The 17,672-nt window shown below is 43.5% G+C and overlaps 1 pseudogene; it reads right to left on the bottom strand.

The window, feature by feature from the left end:
• Window positions 1-428: 428 nt before the first annotated feature.
• LOC126060298 (40S ribosomal protein S26-like) lies at window positions 429-774 on the bottom strand (annotated as a pseudogene).
• Window positions 775-17,672: the final 16,898 nt, after the last annotated feature.

Genomic DNA, 17,672 nt, shown 5'->3' with positions numbered 1-17,672 from the left:
TTATTTTGCTTCTGATTAGCTTTTTTTCAGCCTTTAAGGACTCCAGTCCTTACATGCAGGGGCAGATTAACCAGTAAGCAAGCCACACACGGATTTACAGTAAGCAAGGTACCAAAAAAAAAAAAACCAAAAATCCCCAATCCCATTGCTGTTGAGTGGATTTCAACACACAGCAACCCTATAGGACAGAGTAGAACTGCCGCCACAGAGTTTCCAAGGAGTGGCTGGTGGATTCAAACTGCCAACCTTTTGGTTAGCAGCCAACCTCTTAACCACTAAGCCACCAGGGGAAGGTACATATGGGCTTAATTGTGTTTACTTACTAATCTGTACTGCACAATTTCAAATGAGTTAGATGGGTGAAAAACAGATGAAATTGTGCTCTACAGATTAGTAAGTAAGCAGAGGAAAATCCGTGTGTATCTTGCTCATTGGGTAATCCACCCCTGCACGGGTTTTGGTGGACATCTGGGCAGTGCCTCAGGTCTAAATGGGGGTGAGGGTGTTCTGTCCTTCAGGGCTTCACAGAGCATCTCCTGACCACCTTGCTGTGAACGGCACAGCTCACACAATAATGCAGCTTCCGAAGCACGTATGTGTGAAGACACTGGCTTCAGAAATATCCCTGATGGCTTTGGCCTCTACTATGTTTCCAATTACAAACTTAACGGCCTGGTCTTTGGGCAGGTGGCAGGCACAGTCCTTGCAGAGAATAGGATGAATGTGGTCATGGTCCTTTTTGGCGCAACCATCGTTGTTCCTTTTCTTTGTCATCTTTGAAGCGAGGACCCGAGAGCCATCATCAGGAATTTTGATGAAAAAATGAAAGCTGGACCAGAAAAAAAAAAAAAAAATTATAGCAAAGCTTTGTCTAATTAGCTTCACTCACACCCATGGTCAGTGATTTCTACCCAGAATCCTTTTCATTAAACGTTTGACTATTAATCTTAGGCCAACTAAATAAACAGTTTACTTAGATACTAGATTTCTATGGGACTGAAGGAGATTGTTTATAAACAGAGCAAATTTTAGCATATGTTTATTTTTCTAAAATTCCACCAAAGATACCGAAGAAATTTATTTGAAATCTCTGTCAAAACCAGAGGCAGGGTGGCTAACTGAGCTACCGGGGTTGAGAGGAGGCATTTATCCTCTGGAATTTATTTTCTTCTTGCAGAGTATTTGAATGTTTATGGCTCTTTTTCATGCTGTGCCAAACGTGACTTGCTCCATACAAAAAGCAACTAATAGAAGAAACCAAAGTGCTGGCTATAATCAACATGAGATGTATGTACGTAGTCTCAGAGCAGGCTGAACTGCTAATTACATGCAAGTTAGATCTTGAGCCCCACCATGCAGGCCTGTACGATGGTGAGGGTGTAGGGACAATTCCTGGGAGGCCTCCCTGATGTGTATAAAGTACATTAACGTTGACATTATACGAAGGCCCCAGCCATTCAATGAGGAGCCTTGTTGCTTCTTATTAATGGAAATTGATTCTCTTATTTTTCACAGTCAGGTTCCAGCACTACTGACTATATGCTATTCAGAGTGTCTGAAACCGCCCAGATGCTGGTCTCTGTGGGTGTGAGACAGGAAATGCAAAATGGTTTTGGCCCAAGGACGAAAATGTGCACTACAAAAGAGACCACTGTGGGATGACCTCTATTATTTTTATACTTTCGCAGGTGAGGTGTTGAATGGTGAATAGCCCATCTCTAGGGAAATTTTGGTCTCTCAGGCCTCTTCGAGTTGTAAGTATCAAAGTCCTATTGAACTAATTTAAGCAACTTATTGGAAAGTTCATGGGTTATCTCACATAGGATCAGGAAGCTGCTGGGCACAGTAGGGCCTCAGGGACCAGCAGAATCTCTCAGATGTCCCATCTCTCATCTCTGCTTTTCTTCACTTGACTTCATGCTTTTCCCCCTCTGAAGACTGGCTTTCTTTACATGTTGGCTAGCGCAGCTGGTAACTATACCTGGACTTCACCCCTTACAGCTTCAGCCACACTGACTGAGTGCTCTCATCGATCACAGGTCCGAGTATCTCAGGGAAGGGACCCATTGGTGCAGCTTGGGTCAGATGTCCAGCCCTGGGCCCATCACCTGTAGGCTGGAGAGCAAGCCACCTAAAAGGGGGAAGCATATGTTTGGAACAGAAGGGGAGTTCTTGATGGAAGGAAGATTTGTTGTTGTTGGGTGCCATTGAATCAACTCTGACTCATAACAACGCTGTGGGGCAGAGCAGGACCACCCCTTAGTATTTCCTAGGCTGCGATCTTTATGAGAGCAGATCACCAGGTCTTTCCTGATGGAGCTGCTGAGTGGGTTCATACTACCTACCTTTTGGTTAGCAGCTGAGTGCTTAACCATTGTACTACCAGAGCTCCTTAGAAGAAGGATAGGGGAATTCAGTCCAGTTGTGTTGAGTCAAGTCTGACACATGGTGACCCCATGCGTGTCAGAGTAAAACTGTGCTCCATAGGGTTTTCAATGGCTTTTTTTTTTTTTTCAGAAATAGATCACCAGACCTTTCTTCCAAGTAACCTCTGGGTGGACTCAAACCTCCAACCTTTCAACTAGCAACCAAGCACATTAACTGTTGATACTATTCAGGGACTCCACGAAGGGGAATACTAGTGGGTCAGTGCTGGGTAGACACACCAACTCTTCTTAACATGTGGCAAGATGTGCATTTGTTTTTGTCTGGGCCATTAATCCAAATTTGGTTGATCACAGACTTTCTATGGTTTTTCTTATGCAATATCATTTTGATATGGTTATTATTTAATTGGAGCCCCAGTGGCTCATGGTTAAGAAATCAGTTGCTAACCAAAAGTTGGCAGTTCAAACCCACCAGCCACTCCTCGGAAACCCCATGGGGCAGTTCTACTCTGTCTATAGGATCACTATGAATCAAAACGACTCAATGGCAACAAGGTATAAACTAAATTTTGGAGAAAAATGCTGTACCAATATTTGAAGCAGGAAGCATAAGCAACTGCTACTGGAATCAATGCTCATGGTAGAAATATAACCAAAACCCAAAACCCATTGCTGTCGATTCCAACTCATAGCGACCCTACAGGACAGAGTAGAACTGCCCCATAGGGTTTCCAAGGAGCGCCTGGTGGATTCAAACTGCCAAGCTTTTGGTTAACAGCCATAGCACTTAACGACTACGCCACCAGGGTTTCCAGAAAAATAAACAAGCTGTTAAATACTGGAATAAAGAACGATGTCACAAAATACCAATATGAAAATTACAGGTTGGAGTTCATTAGGCTGAGAGACCAAAGCACTTCAGGCAGTCAGGGACTGAAATAGTCTCTTCTGAGGGCTGAGATCACTATGAAACTGTTCAGTGTGAATCTGGGAGCTGCACTCATGACCAGTTGACAGGGATCAGTCATGAGGCCAGAATTTTGTTGGTTTGGCTAGCTGTGTGATTCTTGAAATTTCATTGAGTTTATTTGGTTTGAAGTTTTTTATTGCATTAAATGACATGTTATTATCACAAAAAAAAATAATTTGAAACTATACCTAGATTCCTCAAAGAGCAGAATTCTACAGAAGAAAGATGCCAGCCTAACAGCCTAGAAGCTAAAACTGCCTGTTACACATGTTGTGTTGTTTAAACATTTTTAAAAGCCATCTTCGTCAGAACTGAAATGTGAATTTCTGCAGTTTGTTAAAAAGTCTGCACTCCTGAGGCTTTCCTCTCTATGTACACTCACACCCTCCCCCCATCCGTATCACCCACACGTGTCTACAACTGCTCACTCATTCATTTAACATGTTTCTGCTCTGGTCACTTCTCCTTTCTTCTGTGTCTATTACCCACTCTCTCCACAGGTCCTCCCAAACCTTTTCCTGCCTTCTGTGTCTATTACCCACTCTCTCCACAGGTCCTCCCAAACCTTTTCCTGCCTTCTGTGTCTATTAACCACTCTCTCCACAGGTCCTCCCAAACTTTTTCCTGCCTTCTGTGTCTATTACCCACTCTCTCCACAGGTCCTCCCAAAATTTTCCTGCCTTCTGTGTCTATTACCCACTCTCTCCACAGGTCCTTCCAAACCTTTTCCTACCTTCTTCTCCTCCCCATCTTCTGAACATCATCTTTATCCTCCTTCTCTCTTCCTAGGACTCCACCCCGCAGATGTTCCTCAGTGGTCCTGTGCCTAGGACATTGCACCAACGGCGTTGCTTAGCTCTGCAGTAGCAGTCAGGTGAGAAGGGTGCTGTTTTGGTTATCTATTGCTGAATAACAAACTACCTTAAACTTAGTGGCATAAACAATGACAATTTATTACTTCTCACTATTTCTGTGAGTTGGGCAGCTCAGTTGGGTGGCTCTGTCGCTGGCCTCTCTCACCTGCATTCAATCATGTGGCTTCATTCTGCTGGGAGCTCAGCTGGGGAAGAGACACCCAACATGGCACTTTCCATGTGACCTCTCCCTGGCAGCATAGCTGGAACCTTTTACACAGCAACTGACTTCCAAGAGGGAAGACGGGGAAGCTGCTAATTCTCTTAAGACCTGAGTTGGGAAGTCTCAGAACGTCACTTCCACTGTGTTCTATTGCAGGGGTAGGCAAACTCTTTCTGTGATGGGCCACATAATAAATATTTTAGCTTTGCAGGTTATATGGTCTCTCTCACAACCACTCATCTCTGCCATTGTAGCTTGAAAGCTGCCTTAAAAAAATGAGGATGACTGTGTTCCAATAAAACTTTATTTATAAGAACAGACCATGGGCCAGATTTGACCTGAGGATCATAGTCTTCTGACTCCTGCTATTGGCTATAAGAAGTCACTAGACCAGCCCAGATCTAAAGGGAGGAATGGCACATGCCTCAGGAAGGAGAGGAACAGAGAGTGGCCATCTTTGGAGACTAGCTGGCACAGGCTCTAAGCCCAGGGTCTCATGGGCTAGTTGGTGAAGGACAGAGAGGTCAGCAGAGCCCACCATGACAATGAGGGATAAGCAAATACTTATAACATTGCTGCAGCTCATGAAGATAGTGCTGGGAAAGAGGAAAAGCTGGTTTTTTGGCCTCCTCAGTAGCTTAGCACTATTTAGGGCCAGGAAAGGGTACCATGCCTCAAAGTCAACATCTTCAGAGGCAGTACCTGCCAGCAAGTCAGGATCTGTGACCTTTCTGAACCTATCCCACTCTGAAAACCTACAGGTATTCCTATCTACAAAAGACAACCTTCACCTACCCATAATGCATTGCTGGTAATGACAGCGTTCTTTTTTTTTTTTTCTTCTATAGCACTAAAAATCAACAGTCTGAGACACAGTATTTTCCTTTTATGAATTTGTATTATTAGGACTGGTTACTATATCGAAAGAGAAGGTGGTGCAAAGGGAGTAGAGAAGGCAAAAAGTGAAGTGCCGTGGCTACTGTGGGTAGGGGCTAGGGAGTGTGCTGGAAAGCTGGTAGGGGGACACAGAAGATTCTAGGTCCTTGAAATATGGAATATGTTGTACTTGTCTTTTTTCTCCAAGGTATTCAGTAAGGCAGGTATCAGTGAAGAAATAAGGCTTGGTTCTGTAAGCTGTAGTTAGCAACTAAAGAATAAGGGTTAGTGGTTGGTGATCCATAAGCTGTAGTTAGCAGATACAGAGTAGGGGGTTAGTGGTTGGTGATCCATAAGCTGTGGTTAGCAGATACAGAGTAGGGGGTTAGTGGTTGGTGATGGAACATGTCATGAAGTATAGAAGGGGATGCTTACCAGGGGACGCAGGAACTCTGACAGGCACTTGTCGAAACTCATTGAATTACACATTTTAAATATGTGCAGTTTATTGTACTTCAATTATACTTCAATGAAGTCATTAAAATGCAGATGTTATTGGACTCCATTTTAGGCTTGAGAAAGCAAGAAAAAGCCCTCAGGGCTGTTTCCAGGGATTGGTGCCCAGGGCCTATCTGGAGGTGTGAAGGAAAGTAACTGCTCACCCACAGCTGCCAACGGGAGCCTGTTGTAGATTCTTTGTGCTGCTGTAACAGAAATACCACATGTGGGCAGCTTTAACAAATGGAAATTTATTTTCTCACAGATTAGGAGGCTAGAAGTCTGAATTCAGGGCTCTGGCTCCAGGGGAAAGCTTCGTCTCTGTGTCGTCTCGGGGGAAGGTCCGTGTCTCTTTTCAGCTTCGGTTCCTTGGTTTCTTGGCTCTCTTCACTTGGCATCTATCTCCCCCATCTGTGCTTCCTTCTCTCTCTGCCTCATCTGTTCTTTTTACATCTCAAAAGTGATTAGTTTAAGACACACCTTGCATTGATATGACCTCCTTAAAGTAACAAACTCTATTCCCAAATGAGATTGCGCAGGTATAAAAACCATTTGCCTTTGAGTAGATTTTGGCTCATAGTGACCCTACAGGACAGAGTAGAACTGCTCCATAGGCTTCCAAGGAGTGGCTGGTGGGTTCCAACTGCTGACTTTTTGGTTAGCAGCTGAGTTCTTAACCTCTGTGCCACCAAGGCTCCATCCACACAGATATAGGGGTTAGGATTTACAACACATATTTTGGGGGGACAAAATTCAATCCATAACAAAACCCTTATGTGGCTGTGTCCTGTGATACCTGCCTTGGGGCAGGAGACCCCTGCTCCTGAGACCCTCAAAGTAGAAAGAGCATTGACAGAAAAGGGTTCTGGGAACCACCTCTGTTAACAAACTCCTCCAACCTCAGATCTGGAGGCTGTTCAACAACAAAGTTTGCTTCATCGCCAGCCAACTCTCCAAGCTTGAGATTCACCGGTTAGGCAGTAATAATGACTCATGGGCATATATCCAAAGCTTACAGATTCTAATAATGCAACATGAAAAATGACTTTAAAACACACACACACACACACACACACACACGGTAAAAATAAAGCCTAGAGCAAAGTCTAAATCTCACAAAGGAAATACCTAAACGATTTTAAACTGATATGCTAATATGACACGAATGGCATTATACCTATGGAGGGGGAAAGGAAGCCTCCTGAGTAAATACCTTGGGGGAGACAAGAGTCTAAAGCAGAGCCTTAAAATGGAGAGACAGGTTTTTGCAGAGAGGAATGGTCTCATCCCCGAACTATTAGTTTGAAAGGAGGAACTCTATGCGAAGGTGCTTTGTAAACTATAAATCACTTTGGCAAGTCTTAATCGTCGTTGTTTCTAATAACGCTAACCTTGATGTTGCAGTCCTTAAAATGCCAGTTCTGGGACGGCTTGCAACCTGCTTGCAAAATCTAATTACAGTCTTCAGCTACTTGTCATTTTAATGGCTGTGTTCTGCTTCCCCAACTGGACAGACAGCCCTCTGCGGACAGGAATGGGGTCTTAAACCCTCCTGTGGATACTGCCTAGCCCAGGGTCTTGCTCTCCGGACAATTGAAAAACGCAGACTGCTAGGGTAGAGTATTAAGAGTATCAGACTGAGAGTCAGAAAACTTCAGATGCTCATGAAAACTGCTCAGGGAGCAAGTCACAATCTCTGACCTTCAGCTTCCTTAGCCATAAAAGAGGGACTCTATTCCTGCCCGCCCTGCAGAATCTGGGAAGGATTAAACTGGAAATTAATTGTAAAGTACCATTTAAACCAGAGGTTTTAGATTACCTGGAGCAGACCTTTGAATATAACAGTTGCCTGTACAATTGTTGGGAGTCCCTGTGTTATACTAACGGTTAACGCACTCGTCTGCTAATTGAAAGGTTGGGGGTTTGAGTCCACCCAGAGGTACCTCAGAAGCAAGCCTTGGTTGTTTACTTCTGGAAAATCAGCCACTGAAAACCCTCTGGACCGCAGCTCTGCTCTGACACACGTGGGATCGCCACGAGTTGGAATCGACTGAATGGCAACTGGTTGGCTCTGCAGTCGCTGACTGGATGAAGTGCTCAACGTGAGCCGTGCTGCTATTGCTGCTTTTTTAGTACTTTTTCCTCCTGAATGAAGGGTGGCTCTTTTATTGTTATTACTTCATCAAAAATATTCTGATTTAAACTAAGCCTCTTGGAGATACGCCACCTTAACAGAAGAAATGAATCTCTGATGGTAATATGAGAGGTAGCGAGCGGAGCAAGTTCGAAGTACACTTATTTTCACTCTAATCATGGGCTGGCCCTGTTTACATGGCTACCTTAAAACTCTGCACAATAATTAACAAAATAAACATAAAATGAAAAAAACAAACAAATTGAAAGAAGGTTTTTAAAAACGAAGAAAGAAAAACAACCAAACCATTCTGGGAGATCTCTGGGGGTCATTGCAGATGCTGTCTGCACTTTGTTGTCGAAGAACAAGCTCAGGATAGAGCTAAGTAGGGCTCAATGACCTGCCAAATTGGAAAGCAGCAATGCCCTAAGAGCCACAGAAGTGGTGTCACTACTTTGGGACTAGACATATCCATCCAAAGCTGAAGAGCAAGTTTTTTTTTTTTTTGCGCTTATTTTCTTATTCAAAATTCTATGCACAAATTGTTTTGTGACATTAGTTGCAATCCCACAATATGTCAGCACCCTCCCTATTTCTACCCTGGGCTCTCCGTGCCCATTTGTCCAATTTTCCTGTCCCTTCCTGCTTTCTCGTATTTGCTTTTGGACAGGTGTTGCCTATACTTGATTGAACTAAGAAGCGCATTCCTCACATGTGTATATTGTTTGTTTTATAGGCCTGTCTAATCTTTGGCTGAAAGACAGACTTTGGGATTGGCTTCAGTTCTGAGTTAGCAGGGTAGTCCTGGGGGTTCCTCTAGTCTCTGTCAGACCAGTAAGTCTAGTCTTTTTTTGTGTGTGTATGAATTTGAATTTTTCTCCTGCTCTGTCCGGGACCCTCTATATTGTTTTCCCTGTCAGATTGGTTGGTGGTGGTAGCCAGGCACCATCTGGTTCTTCTGGGCTCAGGCTGGTAGAGGCTGTGGTTCATGTGGTCCATTAGTTCTTTGGACTAATATTTTCCTTGTGTCTTTAGTTTTCTTCATTCTCCTTCACTCTGGATGGGATGGGCCCAATAGATGTATCTTAGATGGCTGCTCACAAACTGTTAAGATCCCAGATGCTACTCACCAAAGTAGGATGTAGAATGTTTTCTTTATGAAATATGCTATGCCAATTGACCTAGATGTCCCCTGAGACAATGGCCCCAACCCTCAGCTCCAGTAACTTGGTCCCTCAAGGTGTTCGGATGTGTCTAGGAAACTTCTATGACTTTGCCTTGGTTGGGTTGTGCCTATTTCCCCTTGAATGGACAGTTTTGAGCCACTGATGGAGCAAGAAATAGTTCAGGTGCTTGTGGAGCCTGATGTTCCTCTTGGCCTCAGCCTACCCATCTCTGCCTAGCTGCAGGCCAGCCTTGCCCAGCTCCTGGGCTAATGAGATTGTGGCCAGGGCATACTTCAGGGCCTCCTCTCTGAAAGCTGGTGTCTGGCTCTGGTCTGGAGGCCCTAAGGCTGGTATCTAGTACCCATGGAGCTGCAGGTTCCCTATATAAAACTGAAATGTATGTCCACTTGTTTGAGTTATTGCTTTGGGTTTTTATAAAAATGGTGTGGCAGAGGTATCTGATCTCTTCTAAGTTCACAAGAGGGAAGGAGATTCAAGATCAATGGCCCAAGGTTGATTCCTATGAGGCAGAGGTCAGACATACCTCCTCTCGCCAGCCCTTTTTACCAATTCTGACACCATCTCTCACTCCCACAGTGCACTCTGATTCTCTGCTATGTTTGATAATTCATCATAATGGCCACACAGAACTCACAGACGATATCATTATGGAGCTTATTTGGGAAGTAGCAGGTTACAATTCAGGTTCAGGAACGCTCAGGAACAGTTCTTCGATCAGGACGGCTTCTTTCCAGTCATGCCAGCAGGCAGGTCTCTTTCTGGCCATTGGCCCCTTGGCCTCTCGACTTGGCCTCTGCCCTGCTTGGGCAGGTGTTACATTACAAAGTACTTTTAGTTCTGCCAATAAGAGCCTGGAGGCACCCCTCTCCATCAGTAAGCCTTGTCCTGAAGGCATTCAGCTCTAGCTCCTTGGGTCAGCAAAACTAGCTCCAGCAAGTGCCCAGAAGCACCCTACTGTGTCAGCAAGCCTCCTGCTCAAAGGCACTCAGCTTTCTGGCTTCCTGGGCCAGGAAGCCCATCGTGCTCTTTCCAGTCTCCTACCAGTCTCCTGAGGTCTCCCGTGGTCTCCTTCGGGTCTCCTGGTTCTGCTGCCACTTTTTCCCTGCCACTGCTTCTTGCCATCTTCAATATTACAGCTCTCCCTCTGTGTCTTCTGTGTTATAGCTCCTAATATCTCTCTCGGTGTCTCCTTTAAGCCTAATGAAATGGCAAAACTGACTAATCCCCTAGTTAGGATTCCATGCACCTATTTGGGTAGTCCCACCCTCACGTGAGTGCCATGCATCTTATTTACATTATTAGCAAGCTATCCAATCCCCTTGGTGAGTCATAATTACCTTATTTGCATAGTCCCACCCAAGCAATTACAAGACCATGATGAGAAAGGCTATATAAAAGCAATTCATCACATCACAGTTTCATATTAAGAAATTCACTGTAAGTCCTCTGTCCCTACAAACCAAAAAAAAAAACAAAATAAAAAAACCACTCATTGCCATCAAGTCCGTTCCAGAGACTCCATGTGTTACAGAATATCAGAATAGGACTGTGCTCCATAGGGTTTTTCTTGGCTGTAATCTTTATGGAAGTGTATCGCCAGGGCTCTTTTCTGTGGCACTGCTGTGAGTTCAAACTAATAACCTTTTGGTTAGTAAAAAAAAAAAAAATTTGGTTAGTAGCCGAGAGCAAATTGCTTGCACCATACAGGGACCTTCTGTCCCACAAGGGAATTGGGGAAAGTATGAGTGGGGAATTATTCTAAGGGCTGCTCTTACATGAGTAGCCATGCCGCTCTTTAACCATGGCAGTCTGGTTAATGTCTATTCTCCTTGGCCCTTCTTTACCTTTTTGGTTAAAAGTCTGTAAATTCAAGTCCAGAAGAGGTTAGAAACTGTGTTTATCTGTTTTAATCTCATCATTTCACCAGCAGTCCCTTACAAATAAGAAAGCCCTTTCTCTGGAGCCTCTGGCCGTCTCCAGGCTCCCTTGCTGGGATCAACACTTACCTTCCCTAACCTGGGCTCCTCTTCTCAGGCCCTGCTCACAAGAACCCCTCAGTGGGTTGGCTGGAGCTGTGCATAATAACGACTTTGTGCTTCTTAATATTTTTTTAGACTGAAAGGAAACTTCCCCCCTCTCCCTGCCTTTGGTTTCAGTTAGTTATTTCAAATGGCAAAAGTTATTAAAATTCCAACATGGAAACTTGCTTAATAAACAGGAAAGTAGGTTTGAGGACCCACCACTGAGCATGAAAATTAACCCGGTGGTTGCTGGTCCTTAGTTTTAAACAGTTTCTCAAGCTGGCATTTGGCGGGTCCTCAGTAGTCCTTCATGATGACTGTTTGCGGGCTGCTGCTGTGTGCTGGCTTTTTTGTTTGTTTATTTTATTGTGATAAAAACAGATATAACAAAAGATTTGCTACGCATTTTTGATACTGAGCATATAATTTTCTAATATCAAACTTAAAGAAAAAATAAGCAGGATCATACTAAATGATCTCGTTTATTCAAGATCTGTGTAACCACAGATTTACTTTTGGATGGCAACATCTATTCATCAAATATTTATCCAGTGTTTGGTTCTATGGGATAGTAAAAAAGAACAAATTGAGGCACTCAAAAGCTTAAAATCTAAGGGAGAAAAGTTAAATAATGCACACAAATAAAACTAAGGTAGGAGGGGAAAACATTCACTGGCAACAGGAGGGTTGTAGGAACTTAGAAGAAAGTGTGTTCCTGGCCTATCGGAGGAAGTAAGGAAGGTGTCCTGGAGGACATAGCATCTGAGGTCAGCCTTGAAAGATGGATGGGATGATAGATTAAAGACGGCCACAGATAATTTGACACCTTCCTCTTGAGAAATGGGGTCTGTATCCCTTTTCCTGAATCCTGGTGGGTTCTTCAGCTGCTTAGAACAATGGAATACAATGAAATTGATCTGTATCAGTTTCCAGGCTGAGACTTCAAGATCCTGGCAGCTTCCTCTTCTCGTCTTTTGGAAGACTTGATCTTGGAACACTTTCTCTGGACACCCTAAGTTCTGAGCTGTCACATTATAGCACAAAGTACTCTGAGACTGCCATGCTGGAAAGGCCATACGTAGGTGCTTCAGCTGACAATCTTTTCTGTGTCCGGCCTTCCAGTCATCCTTTCCAAGGTGCCTGACATGGGAGTGAAGTTATCTTGGATTCCCCAGTCTAGCCCATCTGCCAGCTGAGTGCTATTGAGTAACCTCCATCAACACCAAGTGGAACACAGGCACCGCTCTTCTGAGCCCGGCTCAATTTCCCAACACACACGATCATGAGCTATAATAAAATGGTGGTTGTTTGAGGCCACTAAGTTTGGGGTAATTTTTTTATGAAGTGATAAACAACTGAAACAGAGGGTTTTGACTAGCAGAGACGGGAGCCCACTGGGCTCCCAGTGTTGTGGATAGAGCTGTGAAGCTGTGAAGGTGCAGAGTCTATTTCAAGCTTTGAGTTTTGTGGGAAATCAGAGAACTTGCAGAAAAGTATAAGGAAAAAAATAACTGTTGTATATGTTTAAAAGCTAAATAGAGAGTCTGAATGACATGTGAAGGTCATATATTCTATGGTCAATAAGGTGTAACTAAAATCCTATGTATTTTTTAACTTTTTATTATGAAAAATTTTACATATACACAGACAGTAGAACAATGGTACCCTTATATATGTCACAATTGGGGGGCAATGGATGTATAAGTGGTTTCCTAGAGAAAGAATTATCAATACTTCGTCAATCTCTTTCCCTGAAATATGTTAAAGCAAATCCCAGATACCATATCACTTTGTTCATAAAGACTACAGTGTGTATCTCGAAAAGATAAGGGCCTAACCACACCTAAAAAAAAATAATAGTCTTAATATAAAACCCACTCCATGATCAAATGTCTCCTATCGTATTTCTTCTTGTGATTCATAATCTAAGCTAGGTCCTACACTGTGTGTAGTTGATACACCTCTTAGTTGATGTGCTGTATCTCATGCCTTGCCTACTTCTCCACGCCATTTATTTGTCCTGTAGACTTTCCCTCAGTGTGGATTAGGCTTAGGCTGTTTGCACTCACATGGTGTGATGTCATTTAACATGCTCCTCTGTCGCCACATTTCCTGAAGATTGGAAGTCAGATTGGAAAGATTGCTTTGGTCACTGGCATTTGGAGGTAGGGAACATCATGTCAAGGCTATGTTTAGGAAGGTCAATCTGACAACTCTGTGGGGTGGGTTGGGATCAGTCCAAAACAAGGGTCAATAACTCCTGGCTCATTAAGCACCTGGCACAAACCATTTGTGCTCTACTACCAACCTAAAGGCTAGTGGTTTGAATCCACCCAGCCGTGCTGTAGAAGAGATCCCTGGTGATCTGCTTCCATAAAGATTACAGCCAAGAAAATCCCATGGAGCACAGTTCTACTCTGACACATGTGAAGCTGCCATGAGTCAGAATCCACTCACGGACCACGGACTTTCTGGTTTTGGCAGAGGCTGGTGGGAGGCGGAAGGAGCAGACAGATGTCAGAGTGCTGTGTAGATGGAGAGGTTGGCAGGGGATTTTTGATAATGGTAAAAATTCCTAATATTTGTTACGTGCTTAAAATTTTTTTTTTTTTTTACTATATTCTAGGCTCTGTGCATGTTATCTATTAACCCAATATAAAAACGAACAAACACACAAACCTGTTGCCATTGAGTTGATTCTGACTCATAGCGGCCCTATAGGACAGAGTAGAACCGCCCATAAGGTTTCCAAGGAGCAGCTGGTGGATTTGAACTGCTAACCTTTTGGTTAGCAGCTGATCTCTTAACCACTGCACCACCAGGGCTCCATTAACCCAATATACTAGATAGCATTTCCCCCATTTTACAGACCCAGGCCTAGAAAGGACACTGATTTACCCGCACAGTTAGTTCGTAACACAACAGGAAGTAGAACCCAAAGCCTGTGTTCTTAGCTACTGCACTGATTGCAGAAATGAAACCACTGGGAAGGGCTGTGGTGGGCATGGTATATGAGGGCAGAAGATGCACATTGTAGAAGTGCCTGAAGCCAGGCGAATGAAGACTGAGGCCTGAGGCAGGGGAGTCTTTGTGGAGAGTAGAATGCCTCAGTTTCTCAAAGTATACTGTGAAGGAGTACTTATACCAGAGCCCTCCAGAAATCTTTTTTTTTTTTTTTTTTTTTAATGCAGATCCCTGGGCCGTAGCCAATACCTAAAATAAAACAAAATAAAAAAGAATCAAACAAAATCAAACCATTACTGTGGAGTCGATCCTGACTCATGGCAACCCAAGACCAAACCCACTGCCACTGAGTCGATTGGACTCTAGCGACCCTATAGGACAGAGAAGAACTGCCCGTAGGGTTTCAAAGGAGCAGCTGGTAGATTCAAACTGCTGACCTTTTTGGTTAGCACGCCATATCTCTTAACTACTGCGTTACCAGGGCTCCGAAGACCTACTAGACCAGAATTTCTGGGAGTGTTACCCAGGAACCTACTTTAACAAGCACCTTGGGATTTTTATACTAAATTTGAGAAACACTGGAATAAAGAACGAGACCTGTTTTAACAGAGGGAGAAGGAGGGTCTTGTACGGAGGGGGATAACAGATTCAAGTGAATGAGAAGAAAAGGACTCTTCACAGTGCCTCACACATAGGTGGTATTTTATGAGTGAACACTGTTGAACAAACAAATGAATGGAAAGGAACTTGGGTGTCTGTGGGCCCCAGAAATTATATACTGTCTCCAGGTAGAGCACCTGAGTTTAACAGTCCTTTATGAAGTGGAGTGGTTAGTGGTACAGGACACTCATTGTTTATTAATAGAGCTGTTTTACCTTGTGGGAATTACGGGGGATTTCGTCACACCTCATAAACTGGTACTGAAAGAATTGGTGATAATTAGAGATCTTTACAGAGGTGTTAATGGTCCATAGAGACCTGACCAAAGTAGCCAATCTTTCCTGGCCTTCCTCTAAAACTTAACTCCTCCATGTTTGGATGGGAGAGAGACAAAAACCCCACGGGTAGTATCAAAATAGCCATAGGCCCAACATGAATGAAAGGGAATAAAAAATTAGATGAGACAGGTGGACGACAGTGCTCTGAACACTGTTTTATGTTGTTGTTTTGTTGTTAGGTGTCAGTAAAGTCAGATCACAGCGACCCCAGGTGACAGAGCAGAACTGCTCCCACAGGGCTTCCTAAGCTGTAATTTTTACAGAAGAGCCCTGGTGGCATGGCGCTAAGGTTAGGAGCTCGCTGCTGGACGATAGGTCAGCAGTTTGAACCCACCAGCTGCTCCGTGGGAGAAAGACCTGGTGATCTGTTTCCGTAAAGATTACAACCTGGGAAACCCCATTGAGCAGTTCTGTTCTGACACAGGGGATCACAATGAGTTGGAATTGACTCAAGGGCACACAACAACAACAACAACAAATCTTTACCACAGCAGATAGCCAGCCAGGTATTTCTTCTGCATAGCTGTTGGGTGGGTTCGAACTACCAAACTTTCGGTTAGCAGCTGAGCGCTTAATCATTGTGCCACCAGGACTCCTTGTAGAATGTGTAAACTCCCACTTGAAAGAGATCTGTGAAGCCTACTGTAAACCATTCTTGTTTCTGCACATTACAAAATGGACCCTTGAGAGCAAATGGTCGTCATTTTTACCTTCTTGGTTAGAAACTGTAAAGTTCGTTTTAAATAGAAGATTTGCAATCAGCGTACACCTCTGGCCATACTTTCTAATCACTGCCCTTTATCCTGAAGGTGCTGCTCCGCCCCGCACCCCTGCTGGATGTGGGCTGCAGCAGGTTGGAGGGCGGCATGTGAATGACCTTTTCTCTATCCTCTCCGTTGCCTACTGGATAAGTGCTTGGCTGCTAACCAAAAGGCCAGCAGTTCAAATCTACCAGGCACTCCTTGGAAACTGTATGGGGCAGTTCTACTCTGTCCTGTAGGGTCACTATGAGTCGGAATGGGCTCAACGGCAACGAGTTTGGTTTTTTTTTGGTTGGTATTCTCTCCCTGAGGAGAAAAGTCAAGGTCTAATTCTCAGGCAATGTTTTGTGTGTGTGTGTGTGATCTTACTGGTAAAAAACAAAAAAAAAAAATTTTTTTTTGATCTTACTGGTAATTATTTTAAAATAATTTTCTGTAGGATCCTTGATTTTTCCTACTAATTCTACACTTAAAATAATATTTTTTAAAAATATAGGACCATATAAAATTAGGATTTCATATTTACTTTTTCTTCAAGTCCTACAACTGTCTGAGCTAATTAAAGCAGACCTTTTAAACTTTTCTTGGAATCTTTATTTTAAATTTTTACGGTGGAATCTTTAAATTAGCAAAAATAAAATTGCCACCATGAGTTTTTAACTGTAAACATGAAGAGATGGGACGGGAAGGCATGACATGCAAATCTGCTGCCCAAAGATAGCAGGGAAAAAAAAAAAAAATCCAGGGAGGGGGCTGACTGACCTCACTAGCTGCTTAAACTCAGTTCTGATCAGATCCTAGTTAAGAGATTTAAAACTCCTGGAGATTCTGCTTGGAGGGCGGAGGGGAGAAGGTAAGATTGATCTCCAGGAGATAAATAAGAGATTACAATTAATATGCTTAATTTATGTTCTAAACCAATCCAAACAGAACACTGGCTTTCTATTGCTTTGATTTTCTTTTCTAATAAGACATTTCCTGCTCTTAGGCAAAAGTAAATATATGCCTAGCTGCTTTTGTAGCCCTACCATCCATTCCACCATTTCCCCAGGGTTTATAAGCATTTCCCGATGATAACTTGATGTAGGACATTCTCTTTCTGACACTCACTGCCTCCTCGGGCAGCCTGTGCAACCCGAGTCATGGTTATTCTCTCAGGCCTCCTCACAGTCTCTTTTCTCAGCTATCATCTGTCTTTTCTAACTCAATGCTAATATATTTCTTTCTCACTGCCTGGTGGAGGAGTCCAACTGCATTACGAGGGGAGCTAATTATACAGTGAGAGAGCCAGCACTTAACACTGGGAGGTGTAAAAAGTGAGGAAAGAGATTAAGAACAGAGGCAATCGGCTGGGTTCCGTTCAGATCAGATCTTAGATGGGAAGGGCCCTAAAGGTAAATTTTACATTGCCACCGTTTTGTAGACAGGTACAGGGAGATTAATTAGGGGACTTGTTCAAGGTCACAGGAAGTGGGGACAAGTTTGTCTTAGTTTTCATGCATCACCCCACACTGCCTTTCATGTGTCCTCTGTATCTGAATAGACCTCTATATTGAGATGGCAGTTTTTCATTTTTATTAGGCCTCACTTTGTGGCATAGCGGTTAAGAGTTCGGCTGCTAACCAAAAGGCCAGCAGTTTGAATTCACCAGGTGCTCCTTGGAAACTCTATGGGGCAGTTCTCCTCTATCCTATAGGGTCTCTATGGGTGGGAATCGACTCCGTGGCAATGGGTATGGTATGGTATTAACATCTAAAATCCTATGGAGCAGTTCTATTCTATTCACCACTAGTTGGAAT

Source organism: Elephas maximus, chromosome 17 (genome assembly GCF_024166365.1).
Source record: "Elephas maximus indicus isolate mEleMax1 chromosome 17, mEleMax1 primary haplotype, whole genome shotgun sequence".
NCBI classification, from domain to species: domain Eukaryota; kingdom Metazoa; phylum Chordata; class Mammalia; order Proboscidea; family Elephantidae; genus Elephas; species Elephas maximus.
Note: the sequence above shows the minus strand (reverse complement) of the source record. Positions and strands in the feature narration are given on the sequence as shown.